The sequence below is a fragment of the Chenopodium album genome, chromosome 18, assembly GCF_948465745.1.
Source record: "Chenopodium album chromosome 18, dcCheAlbu1.1, whole genome shotgun sequence".
NCBI lineage: Eukaryota > Viridiplantae > Streptophyta > Magnoliopsida > Caryophyllales > Amaranthaceae > Chenopodium > Chenopodium album.
The window spans coordinates 47,628,205-47,644,028 of NC_137851.1; the positions used below are offsets into that span (position 1 = coordinate 47,628,205).

The following is a 15,824-nucleotide window of genomic DNA, read 5'->3' on the forward strand; positions in this document are numbered from 1 at the left end:
AGTTTTAAACAGGGCAAAACAGGTATTTTAAAAGAAAGGAATTGCTAGGGTGCTACAAAGAAATGCATAAAATGCACAGAAGTTCCTAAGCTGAGATCTGGTTTGAATTCCTTTAGTGATGTTGCTCATGATTGCATCAACTGGATGTGATTTCTGATGATTCCAGGACTTAGGTGTGAAGTCCTTGATTGGATACAATCTTTCTTGATTGTTGTTGACTGGTACTTCTGTTGGAACTTCATCTTGTGATTCAGCTTGAACTTCTTCTGGAACTTTTGGTTGCTCTTGATCTTGATTTTGAGCTGGAGTACCTTGTGCATCTTCTGTCGCTTGCTCTTCATTTGCATCATTGTTCAAATCACCTTCATTTTCTACATGCTGCTTCTGCAATGATGTTGATTCCTCATCTGGATCATACTTTCGTACAAGTCCTATTTCAAAATCATCATCATCATCCTGTACATCAATCAATTGTTCAGTTTCATCAAAAATTACATGTACAAACTCTTCAACACATATTGTTCTTTTATTATAAACTCTATAGGCTTTACTGTTTAAGGCATATCCTAAGAATACTGCCTCATCACTACGTTCATCAAACTTTCCTAGGTTTCTTTTACCATTGTTATGAACAAAACATCTACAACCAAAAGATCTAAAATAATAAATATTAGACTTTCTCCCTTTGATGAGTTCATAGGGAGTCTTGTTGGTTATGGCCCTAACTGATACTCTATTTAGAATGTAACAAGCTATTTTCACTGCTTCTGCCCAAATGTTCCTAGGCAGACCACTTGAGATTAACATTGTCCTGGCCATGTCCTCAAGGCTTCTGTTCTTGCGTTCAACCACACCATCTGTTGTGGAGTTCTTGGGGCAGAGAAGTTGTGATCCATTCCATGTTCTGTGCATAATTCATCAAAGTTGGTGTTTTCAAATACTGTTCCATGATCTGATCTTAGATACACCAACGAGTTACCTGTTCTTCTCTGTTCTTTCTTCACAAATGCAACAAAATCATCAAATGTTTCATCTTTGCTAACAAGAAAGAACACCCAAGTGAACCTTGAGTAATCATCAACAATAAACATTACATATCTCTTACCACTTCTACTTTGGACTCTCATAGGACCACAAAGATCCATATGAACTAGTTCCAAAGGTCTTTTGGTGCTTACCATCTTCTTAGATTTAAAAGAAACTCGAGTCTGTTTACCTCTAACACATGCATGACATACTTTATCATATAGGAGCTTAATACAAGGAAGTCCTTCAACTAGTTCCTTGGATCTAAGTTTATCAAGCAAAGTAAAGTTTGAATGACCAGATCTTTTATGCCATAGTAGAGGATCATCCTCAATAACACTAAGACATGTCAAACTGCTATTTGGAACCTCGTTGAGATCCATAGTATATGTGTTCCCTTTACGAGTTCCTTCTAATATAATGTTCCCGGTGTCATTATGGATGATTTTACACTTATTAGAAGTAAAGCTAACAGAGTTACCTTTATTAAAAAACTGTGAAATACTCAACAAGTTGTGTTTGAGACCCTCGACTAAAAATACATTATCAATAGTATGGGAACCTGACCTTCCTACCTTTCCAATAGCAATTATATCAACTTTTATATTATCACCAAAGGTCACAGTTCCACCAAAGTAGGCATCCAGTGAGAGAAATCTAAATTTATCTCCAGTCATGTGCTTAGAACAACCACTGTCGAGGTACCAAGTGTTGTTCCCCCTCATTGGAACCTGCATGAAGAATCAAACGTTAATGTCAGGAACCTAGGTTTCCTTTGTGTTTCTGTGTAACAGATGTTGAATCGGATTTCCTAACCCATATCCGTCTAACATGATTTTCATTCTTTAGAGTGATCTTTTCTTCTTAGGACATTTAACTTGCTTATGTCCTGTCTTACCACAGAAATAACAAAAAATACTACTAGGTAGGTTAACATACTTCTTTTCTTTCTAGAACTTCTTCTTATAACCTAAACCTTCAGTTCTTTTGGTTTGGGCATTTGCAATCCATTTAGGTATATTGTACTCAATGGGTTGTTTGCCCTTCCTAACTCTTTCAAGTTCCCCCTCAAGATTTGCTTTCTCTACTTTTAATTCTTCTAAATCAGATTTTAATTTTTCAAAATTTGGATACTGATCAAGAAGAGGAACTTCGGAGTTAGGAACTGCTTTACCAATTTTTAACAAAGGCAGTTCCACATTCAAAAGAGTGTTTTCATATTTTAGTCTTTCAAGATTCTCTTTTAAAGTTACATTATCATCAAAAAGACTAAAAAACCTTTATTGAATATCAAATTTCATATTTTCCATCCATTACTGTGTTCTTTGTAAGTGTCAAGTGTCTCGTCACTTTGTGCTTTAGTGATGAGTGGCATTTATGCCATAATTTAGTGCTCTTTTTACGGGTTTTCCCTCCCATTTGTAGCTTGTTTGCCCCCTTTTTCTCTCCTTTTTGTTCTTCTTTTCTTTGTTTGCCTTTCTCCTTGTTTTCTTTGTTTTTGTTTTGTAGGAATCAAGGCATTAGAAGAAGAGCAATTCACCCCCAAAATACCCTGTGTGCGGGCGCGCAGCACTATGAGAACCCGCGCAAGAATGCCTCAAGAACAGAACACAAACAAAAGGTTTTGTGCGCCGTGTGCGCGCTTTGTATGCGGGCGCGCGCTTTGTGTGCGGGCGCGCGCCATTGATATGTGCGGGCATGCAGCCTTGGGAGAACCCGCACAAGACAGCAGCAGAAGCAGAGCCAAAACAGGGAGTTGTGCGCGCCTTGTGTGCGGGCGCACACTCTTCAAGCGCGAGCGCGCAGTATTGCTGGGAGAAGGCGCGCATCCATGGGTCTAATTCCCCGTACCCACAGATCTGCGGGCGCACAAGATCTGCGAGGGCGCACGCACGACATCTGCGCGAGCGCGCAGTGTATATGCGCGGGCGCGCACTGCTGAGTTTCAGTTTTTTTATTTCGTATTTTTGTATCTTTTAAAGGACCTATATATATTGGTCGTAGGGGAGATTAGAGGGGATCCGAGCCTTATCTTAGAAAACAATTAAACCCTAATCTTAGAGATAGAAAGTGTAGTATTACTCAAGTTATCTTTATGTATGCAACTTTGGTTCAAGTTTCATTTCAATCAATCAAGCAACTTTGCAAGTTTTAATATTTCTACTATTGCCTACTTAGTAATCTCTAATCCTTTCTCTTAGCTTTGTTTATTTGCACTCTAGTTGTTCATTTCTATCTATTTTGTGGGTTGATATCTTTTGGTATTTTCATTGTTTTTGATCATGTTTGTTTCCATGTTTATTTTGTTTTCATTTAGTTTTGTTATCATGTTTAATCTCCCTTCTCTAGGCTAATTTCTTAGCTAGGGGAAGGGGTGGAAAATATGTGTTGAATGTTGGATGAATAATGATGGTTGGATTGAATACATGCCTTAAATTGATGAAAGATATGATTTTTAATGGCTTGAGATTATTGTTGCACCTTATTTGATTGCCTTCTAGTTTAAATGCATGAAAATGATTTAAACTAGATTAATATCACCTCTATTTCAATGATTGCATGAAAATGAGTTGTTAAAATAGAGTTTTATGAATTGTGCTCCTTTATTCTCTTGATTTTGCTTGTGTCTAATAGGATGCATGAGAATGATCCTAATTTGCATAGACCTCTTTCATTGATTTGCCTAGACTATTGCATGAGAATGAATTGTTTAGGTAGGATCTTGTGTTCTTTGGCATGTTATTCATGATAACTATCATTATTCCCCTCTTTCTAATCATGTTTGTCACCCTCGTATCCCTAGCGTTGTTCTCTCTTGATTTTATTCATCGTTATCTTTGCTTATTCGTAGTTTTAGTGCTTTTTATCCAAAAAACCAACAAAATTATCCTTTCCTTGACTCTTGCTTAGTGAATTTGATGTTTAGCTTGCATGCTTCCTTTTGGGTTCGACCCTATACTTACCCCTATACTTGTATTAGGGTAGTTTAGGTTATAAGTAGTTAATTTGATTTGGGTTAGTAGTCCCAACGACCTACTTAATCCCGATCAAATTTTGGCGCCGTTGCCGGGGAAGCGGCTTGTTTGGTATCTAATTTACTTTTGTTAGAGTAATTTTAATTGCTTTGTTTTTGTTTTGTTTTGTTCTATCATACTTGTCATTGCTAATTGTTTGCTTAGCTTTGGTGAATGCTTAGAAGATCTCAAGGACCACCTACCCATCAAATTGACCAAGAAATCAACCGAACTTTAAGACAAATCCGTAGGCTTTTTCAAGAAGAAGGAAGAGGACTTGGTGCTATAATTGATAGTGGGAGTGATTCTTACTCTTCTAGTTCGCAAAGTGAATCAATGGCGGGACAAGAAGATGATGTTTTATTTCGTGAGTTTGGAAATCCGGAGGATTATGAGCTCACGGGAGAGATTTTGTTACCCGTCACGGAGACTAACTTCACAATTCATCCCCAATATACAAGAATGGTTCAATCGGAGCAATTTTCGGGTTCTACAAGTGAAGACCCTATAGAGCACCTTGATAGATTCCTTGAGCTATGTGCCATGATTCAAACCAACCAAGTTTCTCAAGAGTACATCCGGATGCATTTATTTCGACAATCTCTTTCGGGTAGAGCAAAGAAGTGGTTGAAGCAAGTGAAGCCTAACTCACTCACATCTTTGAGGGAGGTAGTTAAGGCATTCTTGAAGAGGTTCATTTCCGAGGAGAAGACCGCCGAGATGAGAAGGAAGATTGCATCATTTGAACAAGAAGCGGATGAGAGTCTTAATGAAGCTTGGGAGAGGTTCAAAGAGTTGGTACAAGCATGTCCTCACCATGAATACAATCAAAGTTTGCTCATGAGGTTTTTCTACGATGGTTTGGAGCCCATGTCTAGAGCCAACTTGGATGCGGGGGCGGGTGGTCATCTAATCAAGATCCCTCAAAATCAAGTGGAAGCAACAATCGAGGAGGTAGCAAAGAACTACTCTTGGGGAGGTAGAAGAAGGAGTACACCGAAGAAAGGTGGGATGTATGAATTGGAGAAGGTCGATCAATTGCAACATCAAATTGAGCAACTCACAAAAGGGCTTTCAAAGTTAAACACAAGTGTTAATGCAAGCTGAAGTGGTGGAGCAAGCTCTTCTCAAGTCAACTCTTTCTCATGTCAAAATTGTGGAGGAACGAACCATGATACATCTTATTGTGGAGGTTTGAGCCCCGAGCATGTGGCGGCATACAACACAAGATAAGACGGTTTTAGAGGAGGTGGTGGTGGAGTAGCTTGGAGACAACCACCACCCGGGTTTGCATCTCAACCTCAACAATGGGGCCAACAAGTTCAACCTTCTTACAATTCCAACCCCCAATACCAAAATCCACCTCCATCTCAAAACCAAAACCCAAGAGGAAGCTACCCTAGGAACAACCAATACAACAACCAAAACCAATACAACAATCAAAACCAATACAACAATCAAACCCAAGGGCCCCAAAGAAATCAAGAACAAGCACCTCAAGCGGAGCCAACACCCACACAACTCCTTCAAGCTATGCATTCACAAATGCAAACTTTTGGGCAACAAATGCAAGAAATAAGGGCTCACAACAAGATGGTTGATTCACAATTAGCTCAATTGGCCGAGAGAGCTCCTTTCAATTCACCATCAACTCTACCCGGACAACCACAACCTAACCCTTCTCATAAACAAAAACCCGATACATGCAAGGCAATCACTTTGAGGTCGGGAACTTCTTATGATGGTCCAAATGAGGGGATAGTGAGGGAAATAAGGGAGGAGAAGAGAGTGTGAATGAAGATAGGAGAGGTGAGGAGGAAAAAGTTGATGAGGTCGAAGGAAGTTCGGAGAAGAAGAAGCTCAACAACGAGAAGACAACTTCAATTCCTAGTGAGACTAGGAACCTTGATGGACCGGTTCCTTTTCCAAGTAGGCTTGCGGAGAGGAAGTTGAATGACAAGTTTGCAAAATTTCTAAGTGTGATGAAGAACTTGCACATCAATCTCCCTTTTCTTGAAGTAGTGACACAAATGTCATCTTACTCCAAATTTCTCAAGGACATCCTCACCAACAAAAGGAAGCTCAATGATGAGCTTATCACCCTTCCACACCAAGTGAGTGCTCTTGTTCAACATAAAATGCCCAAGAAGGAGAAAGATCCGGGGAGTTTCACTTTGCCGGTGAAAATTGGAAACATGGAAGCTAGGGGTGCGTTGGCCGATCTTGGAGCAAGTGTTAGTCTAATCCCCTTATCCATTGCTCAAAAACTCAATATTGAGATGATCCCTACAAGGAAGACCATTCAACTAGCCGACCGCTCGGTGAAGTTACCTTGTGGAGAACTTGAGGATGTTCCAATTCAAGTGGAACACATCTATGTGCCTTGTGACTTTGTAGTGATGGACATGGAGGAAGATGTGGATATACCCTTGATCTTGGGTAGGGAAGCTCTTAAGACTTTGGGGGCGGTCATCAATTGCAAAAACAACACCATCACATGTGAAGTGGCCGATGAGAAGATAGTTTTTGAGTTCTCAAAGTTGCTAAAGACCCCTATGGTTGAAAAGTGCTATCGTGTTGATGTTGTGAATGAGGAGTTGGACCGTTTGGGAAGGGTTATGATGAAGCCTCAAGATCCAATTGTGGAAGCTCTAACATGCAATGAAGAGTTCCACTCTTAAGAAGCCAAAGAATTTGTCATGGCAATGGAGAAATCCTCAAAGGAGGAAGTTGATGAACAAGGCAAGATCGAGCTTGAATCAATGGAGGAAAAATCGGAGGAGAGTTCCAAGCCTCCTCCCAAGGTAGAACTCAAGCCCCTCCCCCCTTCTTTGAAATATGCTTATCTTGATGAGGAGGAAAAATACCCTATTATTGTCAATGCTACCCTTGATGAACTTAATTTCAAAAAATTTCTTGATGTTTTGAGAACATACAAGGATGTGATAGGGTATAGCATTAATGATATCAAGGAAATTAGTCCCTCTCTTTGCATGCATCGTATTCATCTTGAGGATGATCATTCCACCTCCATTGAACCTCAAAGGAGGTTGAACCCCAACCTCCAAGAGGTTGTCAAGAAAGAAATTTTGAAACTACGTGAGGCGGGCATCGTTTATGCTATCTCCGATAGCAAGTGGGTGAGCCCGGCTCATGTGGTTGCCAAAAAGGGTGGAATGACCATTGTCAAGAATGAAAAGGGAGAGGAAATCTCCACCCGGACGGTGACCGGGTGGAGAATGTGTATTGATTATAGGAGATTGAACAAAAACACCAAGAAAGATCATTTTTCTCTCCCTTTCATGGACCAAATGCTTGAAAGGCTTTCTCACCACGCTTTCTTTTGCTTCTTGGATGGATATTCCGTATTTTTCCAAATCCCTATCCATCCAAGCGATCAAGAGAAAACTACTTTCACATGTCCATATGGGACATTTGCATACCGAAGAATGCCATTCGGATTATGCAATGCTCCCTCTACTTTTCAACGATGCATGACTTCTATTTTCTCCGAAATGCTTGAAAAAGAAATTGAGGTTTTCATGGATGATTTTAGTGTTGGTGGCTCGTCTTTTGACACTTGTCTTTTTAACCTTGAAAGAGTTTTGCAAAGGTGTCAAGAGACGAGTTTGGTGTTGAATTGGAAAAAGTGCCATTTTATGGTCGAGGAGGGCATCGTCCTCGGTCATAAAGTTTCAAAAAATGGGATTGAGGTTGATCCGGCCAAAGTTTCGGTGATTGAGAGATTGCCCCCTCCTACTTCCGTCACAGGAGTACGTTCTTTTCTTGGGCATGCCGGTTTCTACCGGAGGTTTATAAAAGATTTCTCCTCAATCGCCAAACCTTTGATCGAATTACTCAAGAAAGATGTTGCTTTTAGCTTTGATGAGGCTTGCCTTGAGGCATTTCGTAAGCTCAAGGAAGCTCTCATTTCTTCTCCTGTTGTGCAAGCTCCGGATTGGAGCTTGCCTTTTGAGCTAATGTGCGATGCGAGTGATTTTGCAGTAGGTGCCGTCCTTGGTCAAAAGAAGGAAGCAAGATCATGTGTCATCTACTATGCAAGTAGAACTCTTGATGAAGCTCAAAATAACTATACAACAACGGAGAAGGAGATGCTAGCCGTGGTCTTTGCATTTGACAAGTTCCGGTCCTATCTCATATGTTCCAAAGTCATCGTGTACACGGACCATATCGCGGTGCGATACCTCATGTCTAAAAAGGAAGTGAAGCCTCGTTTGATCCGGTGGGTTCTCTCTCTTCAAGATTTTCACATGGAAATGAGAGATAAAAAGGGAGCGGAGAATTATGTAGCGGATCATTTGTCAAGGCTTCCATTTGAAAACAAGGAGGTTGTTCCGATCAATGATGAGATAGGGATCGAAGCTCTAATGGCTATGGTAGCGTCTTCTACACCTTGGTATGCCGATATTGCCAACTACCTTGCTTGTGGAGTAGTGCCTCCGGAATTCTCTTCTCAACAAAGGAAAAAGTTCTTCAAAGAAGTGAGGAGATATTTTTGGAATGATCCCTACCTTTTTAAGCAATGTGGTGACGGTTTATTTAGGAAATGTGTCCCCGACCATGAAATTGAGGGGGTCCTTGAGCATTGTCACTCACTACCATGTGGGGGACATGGTGGTGTTGACAAGATGGTAGCAAAAATTTCCCAATCTCTACTTTGGTGGCCTTCAATGCACAAGGATACTCACAAATTCATCATGCAATGTGGCCGATGCCAAAGAAGTGGTGGCATCACTAAGAGGGACGAGATGCCTCAACAAGGTATTCTAGAGGTGGAGCCTTTCGATGTGTGGGGAGTGGATTTTATGGGTCCGTTCGTTTCTTCATGTAGGAACCTTTACATCTTGGTAGCGGTTGACTATGTGACGAAGTGGATAGAAGTTATACCCTCTCCTACCAATGACCAAAAAGTTGTTCTCAAGCTTCTCAAGAAGATAATTTTTCCTAGGTTTAGGGTACCAAGGGTTCTAATCAGTGACGGAGGGTCTCATTTTGCCAAAAAGCAATTGGAAGCTCTCCTCAAGAAATATGGTGTTCATCACAAGGTTGGGTTACCCTACCATCCTCAAACGCAAGGGCAAGTGGAAGTGTCAAATCGAGAAATCAAGAATGTCCTCGAGAGGATGGTAAACAAATCAAGGAAATATTGGTCCCTAAAGCTTGACGATACTCTATGGGCTCTTCGAACGGCATACAAGACTCCCATTGGTACAACCCCCTATAGGTTGGTGTATGGGAAGGCTTGCCACTTGCCGGTCGAGCTAGAATACAAAGCTTGGTGGGCCATCAAAGAGCTAAACATGGATTTGTCGTTGGCGGGTGAAAAGAGGTTGTTGAAGCTCAACGAGCTCGAGGAGCTTAGAGATGATGCCTATGAAAACTCAAGAGTCTACAAGGAGAAGACAAAAAAACGGCACGACCAACATATCCGGAACAAGAGCTTCAAAGTTGGGGACAAAGTCTTACTCTTCAACTCAAGGCTTCGTTTGTTCCCGGGCAAGCTCAAATCCAAGTGGTCGGGGCCTTTCGTTGTATCAAAGACCACTCCCTATGGTTCTTTTGTGTTGGATGCCGACGGAAACAAATTCATGGTGAACGGCTCTCGTTTGAAGCACTATTTCTGCAAGGAGGAAGTTGGTGTGATTGAGTGTTTGAGGCTAGACCCTTTGGGTCCAAAGCCACCCTTTTGAATGGATTTTCATCATGGTCAAGCTAATGACCTTATAAAGAAGCGCTCCCGGGAGGCAACCCGGCTTTTGAATCCTTTTCTTTACTATTTTCTATGTTTTTGGTAGGTTGTTTGTTTGATTTTTGTCTTATGGTTTTCGTTTTCCTCTATTCTTGTAGGCACTTGCATCTTTGATGCGTGTTTGGAGGGGATTTGGAGGCCGTTTGGTGTTATATATGGAGCTAAGTTGGGGTTTGGAGACTAGGAAGTGAGTGAGGAGCTTTTAAAAAGAAAATATTGATGAAGACCCTGTGCGCGGGCGCGCAGGCCTGGGAGAACCCGCGCACAGGGAAGCTCAGAAAATCAGAACCTGGCAGAAACATTTGCGCGCCTTGTGCGTGACATCTGCGGGGGCGCGCAGAAGAGGGGTGTGCGGGCGCGCAGGCCTGAGAGAACCCGCGCAGATTTAAGGCAAAAATTCCAGATTTTGGCAGAAGGTTTTGCGCGACGTGTGTGCGCCATCTGCGCGGGCGCGCAGTTCACTTGCACGGGCGCGCAGTATACCTGCGCGGGCGCTCAGATCTGGGTTTATCGGGGATTAAATGTTCTTTTTCCCCGATTCTTTCACAATTTTCTCAAAATCAGCCACGGTTCCCACTCTCTCTCCTCAAGAACTCAAGCCCTAATTTCCCAAATCCACTCTAAACTCACTTATTTCCTTGAAATTTCATCAAATCCCTTACATTCCCTCACTTTTCTCACAAATTCATCACTTTCCCCTCTCAAAATCATCCATTTTTCACCAAATTCGTGGTGGTTCTTTGGTGGTCGAGGTGGTGGTGCGTGAGGTCTCTTGGAGGTCTTCAAACTCTTCAATTGTGGTATAATCCTAATCCTTGAGTACTTTGTAGTCTTAATTCATTAGATAAGATCATGTTTTAGGATTGTTAAGCAAGAATTGAGCTTGTATGAATTTTGTGTGATTTTGAGATAGTTTTGCTTATAATTGTGGATTTTGTTGTGGATTTCTTGGTGATTTGTGAGTATTGTTGGTGAATATTGTTGTTTGTATGCAATTTGGCTAGCAATTACTTGACTTGGATATTGAGAATTGTGTGAGTGATCACTATCTTGATTTTGAGCATTGAAAATTGTTAATGCATGTGAGATTGAAAATGTATGTTGATTGAGAGTTTTTGATGCTTGATATTGAAATCTGCCTAGTGATTTTCTCTTTAGTGATTGAGTATTGCATATTTTGGCGTTGATTGTTGTTGTTCTTCTTGTTGTTTTATCTTGTGTATTTGTATTTGAAAAGTTGTTGCTCCTAACCCCTTTTCAGATAGCAAGATCAAAGGTTTCAATTGTTGTTGTTGTTATGGGAAGGATTTGGTATTCTTGAGTGTTGGAATCACTCCGTGGTGTTCTCGGTATCTCTTTGAGTTGTTGAGTAAAGTTGGTGAAGATGAGTGGTAGGAGAAGGAGCAGGAAGGAGCCTAGAGTATCAGTTGATGAACCCCAACCCTCCTCTCAAAATCTAAACCAAGCACAATCCTCTCTTCCCACCTTAAAATTTGTGAACCGACACCATGCTCCCATCCATCAAACACTCCTCAAACGCAAGCTAAACCCCACCCGACACTACTATCAACGCTCAATGCGTGACTTGGGGATACATGAGGACCTTCGGTCCCTTCTCGATAACCTTGGGATGAGTGAGTTCATCCAACATCAATACCCAACCTTCAAGGAACCCACCTACGAGTTCCTAGCTTCCTTTGAGAAGGAACCCGTTGGAAACAACGAGTTCCAAATCTCCTTCCAACTCTTCAATTCCCGCCATGTCATCTCTCTTCGGCGTCTAAATGAACTCCTAGACTTTAACCCCGACGCCTATCTTCTTGCCCCATCCACCGAGCTCTTCCCCGAGTATGACGCTTTTCGTTGGTGGCGGACAATTACCGACATGGATGAGTTTAGTACTCGGTACTCAGTGGCTAGCCAAATTATCCATCCGGTACTCCGCATCCTACACCGCATCTTAGGGTTTGCGGTGTTCAGCAAACAGGACTTGAGCAAGCTCTCTCATGAAGAGCTCTTCACTCTTTGGGTCGCCACAAAGGAGGAGTTGAGTGGGCGGCTCAACATGGGGTACTGGTTTGTGCTATGTTGTGAGGCGATAAAAAATGGGAACAAGACGGGAGAGATTGCCCTAGGTGGGATGATAACAAGGATTGCCTCAAAGCTAGGGGGTGAGGTTCTTTTCCCTTTTTGCACAAGAGTGGGAAAAGAAAGAGATTTGTTCGTGGATATCTCATACATGCGGAAGTCGGTCTTCATCCAACCGACCAACGATGTGAACAACTTCCACGATTGGTGCGTTGAGCGGGAGCACCATTGCATTCTTCCATTCCCGAGCCGCACTTCCTTGGAGCGGAACACAAGGAATGTGTGGAAGATTCCTAGGGACAATGGTGTCCTTCCCAACGCTCTTGGAGGTGAGCGAAACATGATCGTCCGCGAGCGGCATCAGCAACATCAACAACAACAACAAGAAGAAGAACAACAAGAAGAACAACAACAACAATTCCAACAACAACAGCAATTTCAACAACAACAGTTTCATCAACAACAACAACAAAGGTTTCAACTACAAGGTTTTCAATATGGGGAGGGATCCCAAGGTTTGCGCGTCCCCTCCTCTAGCGAGGGAGGTATGGCCTCTTCTTCTTCTTCTTTTAACCTTGAACGTGCCTTCGAAAACCTTTTTATGCAAGTTAACCGTTTGACGGAGGCCGCCGATGGGTACTCGGTTTACAATGCCAACATTTATGATTGGCATGTAAACCAAGGGCACTTTGACCCACCGGTGAACTATCCGTATTTCCGCCCCAACAGGGGCCGGTTCCTTCTCATGAGGAACCGCATGCTGACGGCACACCCCGTCAACCGGTTTGGCCCTATTGGTCCGGGCCATCATCTCAAGGGGCCCCCCGAGTGAACTACCCCACCTCTGAGGGGTAGTTCTACAAGGCACCGGGGGGGTGTGATTACCGTGGGGACCCCAACTACCCCATGTACACATCCGAGCCTCTTGAGATGCCCCCTCCCTTCGACCCTCTTCCGGACTACCAACAAGAGTTGTACCGGAACCGTGGTTGGGACCCCCATGGCCCTCCTATCGACGTCGATTACGAGTGGCGTCCATATGGAGAGGGCTCTAGTTCTCACATGGAGGACTAGGGCCCTCGGGCCGAGTTTAGCCCTTCCTCCCACCCCTTTTTCCACTTTGTTCAAACCGAGGACGGTTTTCCATTCAAGTGTGGGGGGTGCTTATTTATTGTTTCATTCAAGGGCTTTGTTCTTATGGGGCGCAATTTTGGGCCAATAGGTGTCTTTTTGGAAGGTTCCTTCCCCTCTTTTCAAAAAAAAAATGATGATGATGATGTTTTTAATGAAACCTTGTGTTGTTTTGGCTCCCGTTTTTTCGAAAATCCAAATTCCCCTTTAATCCAAACATTTTCCTCTTTTCTTTGTTCTTTTTTTTTTCTTTAGTAGTTTCTTTTTTCTATTTTGTTTTCTCTTTATTTCTTTGTATATATTTCTCTTGCTACTAACCAAATATTTGCCGAGTTGTTTTGGACTTTGACATTTTGTAGGGCTTATTGGCGAATTCCCCAAATTTTTCCGAGCAGTGGAGTTTCAACGATTGTGGATTTGCGTTTGCTAAGCGTAATTGGGTGACAAATTCTCCTTCTCAACTCTTTAAATATTTGATTGGTTGCATAGCTTAGGTTAGTTTAGGAAGGAGTTGAATGGTTCGAGGTTGTTTGATTTGGTTCTAAGGAACCTGGGATCGTTGATGTTGTATTCAACGATCATTGTATGTCGATTGGGATTTATATGATTTACATGCCTCATTTATGAACCTTTTTTATTTCTTCCTTTTTCTTTGTGTGTTGCTTTTCTTCTTTCTTTTATGTGACATTCATGATCATGACAAGCGAAAAATTTTTGAAAATTGAGAATTTGCTCGTTCATTTGGACATGTGGACCTATATGCTTTTGTTATGACATATTTTTGAATGCTTACCTTCCTAGTTGAAGAGGGTCTTCACGGTTTGAGAGTGCTTAGGGTTGAACTAGACGCATTTTAAGCTAAGGTAGCCCGGTTTAGAACTCTTGAGGACGTTTGAACCCCTAGTTCACGGGAAAGTGGTAAGATGGTGTTGCTCTCCGTAGTGAATAGGATTCCCTTGGTTGGTATTTGCTTATTTTCATATCCCATGTGAGCGTTTATTGTTCAAGCCTCCATCACTTTTGTTGAGCGGCATATTGGATCCTTAACTATGCGTGTCTTAATCCTTGTGTTGGTACCTAGCTCCCAAGATCGTGATCATATAACTCTAGAGGAGGAAGAGGGCACCTCTTCTCATTTTTCTTTGTTTTCCTTGTGTTTTGTTACAAATTTGGTTTTTATTTTACATATACCTTCTTGCTAGCCATGTTGAGCCTTATTTCCCCTTTCTTGGTTAAACCACATTACAAACCTAGCGGCCTATGTTCTACCAACCCTTGTAGTTAATGAAGCATCGGCTTGTGATGTTCGAGTTTGAGAGTCTTGGTTTTAAGCAAGGAAGTTGTGCAATTTGGTTCGAATGAGGTCTTGAAATTCTATTCATGAAAAAGTGTGCAAAAGGTTTGGCAAGGAAGTTGTAATTTATGAAAACCAAACACCATTCCAAAAAAAAAAAAAAATGATGAGGAAAGAAAGAAAGGAAAAAGAGAAGGAAAAATTGAGTTAAATGAAAATCTTGCAAAAAGAGTAGTATTGTCATGTAATTTGTATTGAAGGTTGTGATTTGAAATTTAGGTTAGATTCCTATGTTGTTATTGAGAGATGGCCACTCTTATGCTTCACTTAGGAGTTTCCACCAAAATTTTCAAATTAATTCCCAACCTTAACCTTTAGCCATGACGTTACAACCTTAACTAAGACCCTTGGACTTTAGAGGGGCGTGGTCAAGGAAACGGTGGAGGGAGATGGATTTCAACCCTATGGAGAGAGTATGCATAGTTGAGATGTCGAGATAGCCTCATTGTTCCACATAGAATTAATTTTTTTATATCAACTTGACCTTCCTACCTTTCCAATAGCAATTATTCAACCCTATTAACTTGACCTTCCTACCTTTCCAATAGCAATTATATCAACTTTTATATTATCACCAAAGGTCACAATTCCACCAAAGTAGGCATCCAGTGAGAGAAATCTAAATTTATCTACAGTCATGTGCTTAGAACAACCACTGTCGAGGTACCAAGTGTTGTTCCCCCTCACTGGAACCTGCATGAAGAATCAAACGTTAATGTCAGGAACCTAGGTTTACTTTGGGTTCCTGTGTAACAGATGTAGAATCAGATTTCCTAACCCATATCCGTCTAACATGATTTTTATTCTTTAGAGTGATCTTTTCTTTCTTAGGACATTTAACTTTCTTATGTCCCGTCTTACCACAGAAATAGCAAACAATACTACTAGGTAGGTTAACATACTTCTTTTCTTTCTAGAACTTCTTCTTATAACCTAAACCTTCAGTTCTTTTGGTTTGGGCATTTGCAATCCATTCAGGTATATTGTACTCAATGGGTTGTTTGCCCTTCCTAACTCTTTCAAGTTCCCCCTCAAGATTTGCTTCTCTACTTTTAATTCTTCTAAATCAGATTTTAATTTTACAAAATTTGGATACTGATCAAGAAGAGGAACTTCGGAGTTAGGAACTGCTTTACCAATTTTTAACAAAGGCAGTTCCACATTCAAAAGAGTGTTTTCATGTTTTAGTCTTTCAAGATTCTCTTTCAAAGTTACATTATCATCAAAAAGACTAAAAAAACCTTTATTGAATATCAAATTTCATATTGTCCATCCATTACTGTGTTCTTTGTAAGTGTCAAGTGTCTCGTCACTTTGTGCTTTAGTGATGAGTGGCATTTATGCCACAATTTAGTGCTCTTTTTACGGGATTTCCCTCCCATTTGTAGCTTGTTTGCCCCCTTTTTCTCTCCTTTTTGTTCTTCTTTTCTTTGTTTGCCTT

General features: G+C 41.4%; 1 non-coding gene across 1 annotated transcript; it reads right to left on the reverse strand.

The window, feature by feature from the left end:
* Positions 1-4,758: 4,758 nt before the first annotated feature.
* LOC145593234 (small nucleolar RNA R71) lies at positions 4,759-4,863 on the reverse strand. Its single transcript, XR_014102606.1, has one exon. It is a non-coding gene; the product is annotated as a small nucleolar RNA R71 (small nucleolar RNA).
* Positions 4,864-15,824: the final 10,961 nt, after the last annotated feature.